The sequence below is a fragment of the Netta rufina genome (genome assembly GCF_964035555.1).
Source record: "Netta rufina genome assembly, chromosome: Z".
Taxonomy (NCBI): Eukaryota; Metazoa; Chordata; class Aves; order Anseriformes; family Anatidae; genus Netta; species Netta rufina.
The window spans coordinates 20708035-20714930 of NC_140126.1; the positions used below are offsets into that span (position 1 = coordinate 20708035).

The 6896-nt window shown below is 39.7% G+C and overlaps 1 protein-coding gene across 5 annotated transcripts in view; it reads right to left on the reverse strand.

Moving 5' to 3' along the window:
• The window catches only part of TENT2 (terminal nucleotidyltransferase 2), a 41014-nt gene extending 40795 nt beyond the window's left edge, over positions 1-219 (reverse strand). For 3 of the 5 annotated variants that reach the window (XM_084304917.1, XM_084304919.1, XM_084304921.1), the window contains exon 1: positions 83-219. The gene's annotated coding sequence lies outside the window, so the exon portion shown is untranslated. The remainder of the gene's footprint in view (positions 1-82) is intronic. The other 2 variants (XM_084304918.1, XM_084304920.1) reach the window with 1 other exon arrangement.
• Between the last annotated feature and the right edge of the window lie 6677 nt (positions 220-6896).

Genomic DNA, 6896 nt, shown 5'->3' on the forward strand with positions numbered 1-6896 from the left:
GCCGCTGACAACTTCCCCCCCCCCTCACCCGGCCGAGACCACCCGCTCCCCCCCGGCAGCACCAGCCCCTCCGCAGCCTTACAGCGGGCCAGCTCAGGCAGTCTCCGTCCTTCACAGTCGCCCAGACCCGTGCCCTGCACCCGGCGTGGCTCTCGGGCAGCTGCGCGGCCCACGGGCGACCAGCGCGGCTCCAGCCGGGGACTGCCCCTTCACCCGGATCCGCCGCCGCCCGCAGGAAGTGCCCGCCCCGCCGGCACCGGCCGCCATCGCCCTCCTTCCCCCGCCCTCCCCGCCGGGCGCATGCGGACATGGCGGCCGCCGGCATGGCGGGCGCGAAGATGGCGGCTGAGGGGGCTGAGGGGGGTTGGGGGGGGGCTGCTGGAGGCTGCTGGAGGCCGCGGCGCGTCCCCGGCGGCGGAGGGCTGAGGGGGTCGCTGCTCGGTGCTGCGCTGTTGGGCAGCGCCGAGGCAGGCTAAAACGTAGCACAGCGACTTTGGTTGCGCTTATCCGCAGCTCAAGCGTGTGTGGAGGTGATAATGTTTGGGTGGGTCAACAAGGAGCTGGCCCCAAGCGGTTGTGGATGTGCAGGGGTGAATAATGGGGTCTAAGTGAGTCAAAACACACATCCACTGAAGCGTAAAGGAGTTCATGAGGCAGGAGACACACCAAAGTTTGGCTCCTTCCCTGGGAGAAGAACAGTTGCCATCAGTGAACTCTTGACTGAGGTAAAGAGCTCAGGCATTCGTGTGGAGGCACTGTGGGAGCTGCCACCCTGCAGAAGGAAGGGGCACGTTGAGGACTGGCTCACTGCGATCTTACCTTACTCACACAGGTGGAGCTGTCATGGCTAAAGGTTCTGCGCTGTGCATTGAACATCAACACTTTTTGTACAGATAAAAGCAATAATTTGGAAGAGCATGTGCCCAAGTAACCTGTGTTGCTATGTTTTTCATTGTATGCTTTCCCTCTGCTGCCCTGCACAACTTGATATTTTCCGTGTGCCTTAATCTAGGTACTAAATCTAACCTTATTTTTTATTTTTTTTTTTGGCACGGAGTGTTCAGTCTTAAGGATTTTACCCCATGTCATACCTGCTTCTGTTTTTCAAAATAGCTACCTGTTTCAATGAAGCACCTCAAATAACCTGATGCTTTACAGATCAGCAACAGCCTTATGAGACAAATCTCTGTGCTTTGACGTGCTGAGAGGTATTGTTCTATTCTTTTCAATATGTGCATTCTTACATCCTGACCCCAACTGTGATCTCAGAAAGTTAACGGGTAGCTCAGATCCTCTTCTATCAGAAAAGAGCTTCAAAGCCTTACTTCTGGTTTTAGTCATTCAGGCAAAGAATGAGACTGCTGGTCAAGAGATAACAACTATAAGAGAGGGAATTTGAGAACTAGCACTAGAGGTTTCACTTGAATACCAAAATAGAATAGGATTAGGACTGGTCTTATGTTTCTGCCTCCAAAGACAATATTGTTCTAGAATAAAAATGGTGTATTTATTAGAGCAGTTTGTAAAGCAAATTTATTGGAACAGCAACAGAGAAACTAAATGAACAATGAAAGAAGTATGATCTGTAATAGAAGCAGAGTGCTGAATTCAACCTCTAAAAATATAAATAAGACTTATTTCTAGTGGATAGAGAAGAAGATGCTTTCCAGAAGTCAATTCTGGATACAGCAATTCTGGCTACTACTCTGATCCAGCAGCTGCAATCTCTGTCATAGAAAGGAAACAATTATACAACATTCAAGTTCCAGTTTGGTGTTGGTCACAATTTTCTGAAACTTCTTTAGAGCTGAAATGTTCCAGGTTTAGGTGCTGTCTCAAGGTAAACAGTGCTGGAAAGCTTGGTTTAGAACAGTTCAACATTCAATAGCGCAAGCAGAATAAGTAGACGAAAAAGCTATTCTTTTATGGAAACCTTAAAATCTTCAAAAGTCTATAGGCTATTTTCTTGCTGTCTTAACACTGGGTGATACTTGTGGGAACTGAGGAAGGAGTATGTTTTGAATATACTTTAGCAAGCAGCCCTGTGCTCATGCTTTCCCTCTGGGGAAGCTGCTCAACTTTCTTGAAACATTTTTAAGTATCAAAACTAGCCATAGTAGATTGTTGCTTTTTATGTTACTAGGTTCCAGGACGGGGTCTGAAATAATGACACTTGTATCAACACAGTATTTCATTGTAAGTATGCCATTTTTGTATATTGCACTAAGACCAAACATGGCAAATATATTAAAAAGAAATGTAACTCTAATTAAATAAATTGAACTATACCAGAGATTAATATCATGCAGGATCCAAAGTGAAGACTGCAGCTTTTTAAACATGATGGTATATATGATACACTTAGCGTTTTGTTTAGAAATCTGGATATTCTGGCATTAAAGCTAAACTGGAGACATAGGTCTAAAATGAATGTTATGTATAAGGCAAAAAGCACCTTTCCTCGGGAAAGCAATACAAAATTTTAATAACAATACAAAGAAGTTAAATCAAGCATACATTAAGAAACTGTTAAAAAAAAAAAAAAAAAAAAAAGCACAGATCAATCTATTGCTAGATGTTCTCTGGTATCCATGTAAATATCTAGTCCATTGAAAACAAGACTCAAAAGTTTAGCAAGCAAATAGTGAAGGTAAAAGTAGTAGTGCTTTTGTTTGTTTGTTTGTTTGCTTTAATTAAACAAATACAACTTTTTTTTTCCTCGCTGTGTAACAGCCTTGTCCCGATGTTCAGCAATGAACCAGGTTCAGTGACATTTGTGTTACACTTATATGTGTTTTCTCTATTGCTTTTTACTTGAGAAATAAGTTGATAAATGTATTGATTGCAATAAGTTTTATTGTATTTTTATTAATTGTATATACCGATCACACAGTATACAATGTACTATTTACGTAATAAGTATACCGTAAGCATTAATGTGAAAATGTATAGGAACTATATAACCAGTATACATATACTTACGAATTCTAGCTTAAAATTCTAAAATATAGATTTTATATATTTGTTGTACTAATTTATAGCAAAATATGTTTGCACAGTTTTTTGTTTGTTTGTTTGTTTTTTGTGAGAGATGATGTAAAAATGTGCATACATATGAGTGATCTATCTTTTTCAGATTCATTATTTGTACTGTGCCATTTTAGGTCACTGCTGAGAATACAGTATTTGTTTTTGCTGAGAACCATGGCTGTTGTGATAAACATTAATGTTGTACACTAATTGTTGTAATGTCCTTACTTGCTAGTAATTTCATGACTTCAGTTTTCCAGTTTTGTAAATTTTGTTATTAGACTCCTTTAGATACAACTTTTTTTAAAGGGAAATCTAAGTTCTTATTTTTCCTAAATTTTACTATTTTCTCTTGTGTGGAAAAAATGCAAGTTTTAACATAAATAAATGGAGTTATGAACTTTGATTGAAAACAGTGGATGATGTCAATTGTTCTGCACAGCTCTACAAAACTTTTTTTTTTTTTTTTTAGTCCATTGTAATCCCATGGGGATATTGGGGATATTACTGTTCATCGAGTCCTAAACTAGTGAGTAAAGTTTTTGTGGTGTTTGCCTTATTAACCATTTACTGAGGGTTAGATTTTTATCAAGGACTTTGATTATTGTTATAAAAGTCTAGTAGACATTTCACTGTGGCCCAGTTGGTCTTTTTTTATCAGTGGCTGAGAAATAATCATTTAGGATTAATGGATCTGGAGACAAGACTTAATGAATAAATTAACTGTATGCATATATTAATATAGCCAGACTGGGGAACAAACAGATGCAATCTTTTTTTTTCTTTCTTCAGGCACCAAGCATTTTGTTGAGACATTAAATATTGTATCTTTTACATTTTGCTAAATTAAGCATAGACTTGGTAGGTCTCAACTAGGATGCTGAAGTTTGAACAAGTTAGGGAGGACCTCCTGTGTGCTAATAAATAAACTACAGCTTGCTTGCTACCTGGTGTCCTGAGTTCCTAGCACTGTGGAAGGTTAAGCAAGTTGTAAGAGCTAGCTGTGGTGGTCAACTTAGATACTGTTGTATTACACTTCTTTACTGTCTCCTTCCTGGCTTTATGTCTGGTTTTGCTTTCTTACTTGTTTGTGGATAATGGAGATGAATACCCTGTTTGTTTGACTCAAACACCCAGTTTGACTCAGTTTTCCCATGTTTAAAAAATAATTTTGGTCATTCAGATATATATGATGATAGCATTTTAGGGGGAAAAAAATAGTGGCTTTGCTGACAAAGAAATATATCTTTTGGCTAGACCTGTATATAAATTCCATTCTCTTTTCCCCTCCACTAGATTATTAAAGATAAGTCCTGATTTCGGCTGAGATAGAATTAAGTTTTCTTTCTAGTAGCTGGTATGGTGCTGCGTTTTGGATGTGGGATGAAAGTAATGCTGCTAACACACCCATGTTTCAGTTGTTACAGAGCAGTGCTTGCGCAGAGCCAAGGATTCTTACACTTCTTGTGCTGCCCTGCCAGCGACGAGGCTGGGGGTGCACCAGGAGCTGGGAGGGGACACAGCCGGGACTGCTGGCCCAGGCTGGTCAAAGAGATGTCCCATACCACGTGGCGTCATGCTGGAAAATAAAAGTGAGGGAGTTGGCTGGGGGGCTGCCACTGCTCGGGGAATGGCTGGGCATTAATTGACTAGTGGTAAGCAATTGTGTTGTGCATCATTTGCTTTGTAATTTTTGCTTTTCTTGTGATTTTATTTTTCTTTTGTTTGGCACCATCCGTGGAGGTCTTTAAAAGATGTTTAGATGTAGAGCTTAGGGATATGGTTTAGTGGAGGACTTGTAAGTGTTAGGTCAGAGGTTGGACTCGATGATCTTGAGGTCTCTTCCAACCTAGAAATTCTGTGATTCTGTGTGATTCTGTGTTTTCCCCTTTTTCTTATTAAAATCTCCTTATCCCAACCCATGAGTTTTCGCACTTTCACCATCTTTGATTCTCTCCCCAGTCCCACTCCAAATGGAGCGAGGGAACAGCTATCTGGTAGTGCTCAGCTGCCTGCCAGGTTAAATCACAGCACTACTATTCTGGGTAGTACAGGCCTCTCTACACAAAAGCTGTTGTAAAGTTTGCCAAGTTTTGCCACTTGGCAGAATGAAGTACATTTATATGTACAATAGAAACTTTGAAATAAAATGTTTTAGTATTTCAGAGTTTTTACTCTAGAAAACAGAGTATTTTTGTTGTCAAGTGTCAAGAGTACCTTAAACTTTACAATACGTGTGCATGTGCTTTCTTCAGTGTTTTTCTATGAAGCTTTAAAGTAGGAATAACTGAAAATATGTTTTTATTTAACTTTTAAGTAGAGCAGTCTCTATGGATTTTTAGCTATGTACTTTGGCTCTGCAAATCCAAGTGTCTCTCTCTGTCAGGGTATTAACATTTATGTTACTAGTAACCTATACAAGTGACTTTCTTTCTACAATGCAGGCAGCCAAGAGATGGACAGATATTTATATGCATAGAATGCCCCTATGCACTTTTTCCTGAGTTACAGAAGTCTAATCAAAAGTTACAGGTTAAAACTTGGAACACTTCTGTGTACTGCAGTAGGTTTTCAGTGTTGCTTTTATTCACAGTCATCATTTTTCCACATGCACATGGTGTATGTTCCTTAATGAGTTGTAATTCAAAAAAACTATTTTTTCCCCCATTTTACATTTGCAGACATGTTTCTTCCTGCTTTCAGTTTTACTCTGGCATTTTTCAAGCCAGATAGTTTTTCAGACAGTGTCACAGGAAATGAAACTGGGCTCCAAAGGGAAGCTGCCAGCACCTTATCTATGAAGAGGCTACCACATATCCACATATCCATAATACATTACACCAGCTAAAGGCAAGTTCAATCTTTGTTGTGAGCTCTGTATTAGTACAGTTTCTTCTGAATAATTTATAATGTTGCTGTGCAATCCGGGTTAGTATTAGGATCCCTAGAAACTTCAGGTTTCAAAATAATCCTTCTATTGGTAAAAAATATTCAGTGCGAAATACTATATTAAAGCAATACTGAAGCTGAGCTTTGGAAATACAAAAGGCAGGAAATGCAGAGTTAAGGTTGCCATGGAAACCTTAACTCTACAACTTTAGGTAGGTAGTATGTTACTGGTTTTAATTACTTTCTCTTTGTACAACTCTATTATAGGTGCCCTCTTTTTCTTATATGAATTCTGATGATATTGAATGCTATTTATAATACATATTAATTGCATTGGCTACTCAGTAAATGTTAGAAATCAGGTGTTACCAGTGACTGACTGTATGTAAATATCTTGCACGCTGATATTAAGATGACTGGTTTATCTAGAAAATATTACTACAGCTAACTTGCTGGCCAAGGTATTAACAGGTGCTTTTTCTGAAATAGCACAGTGTGGCTATGACATTACAGAGCATCATCACAGCAAGAGCAGAATTGTAGAAAATATAGGCAATTTACAGGAGGTACATTGGAAGTGGTACTTTGTGGAAAGTTTACCCACGATTGTGGTATGCTTCTTCAGCAAAGCGTAAAAAAAGAGCATGAGTGCTTTACAAATGTGTGTTGTTCCCTCCAGTACTCCATCTTCTACTTCACAAGAACACAGCTCTTGCTCCTACTCTGGTTTCCTTCCCGATGGCTTGGCAAGTTGTATGAAAACTGCAAATTTTGTGTTGGGCTGCAAAACTGAGATTTCCCCCATCCAGTTCAAAAAGGACTACCTGAAGTTTTCTCAATTATTGAGATATTTCTTGCTTATATACAGGATCCAATGCAAAAATATTTTAACCTTAAAGTCCTTTTCTGTAACAATCTCCACATGCCCTTCTGGCATGTGTACATATGTTTAATTTTCTTCCCATACCCAGAGTTTG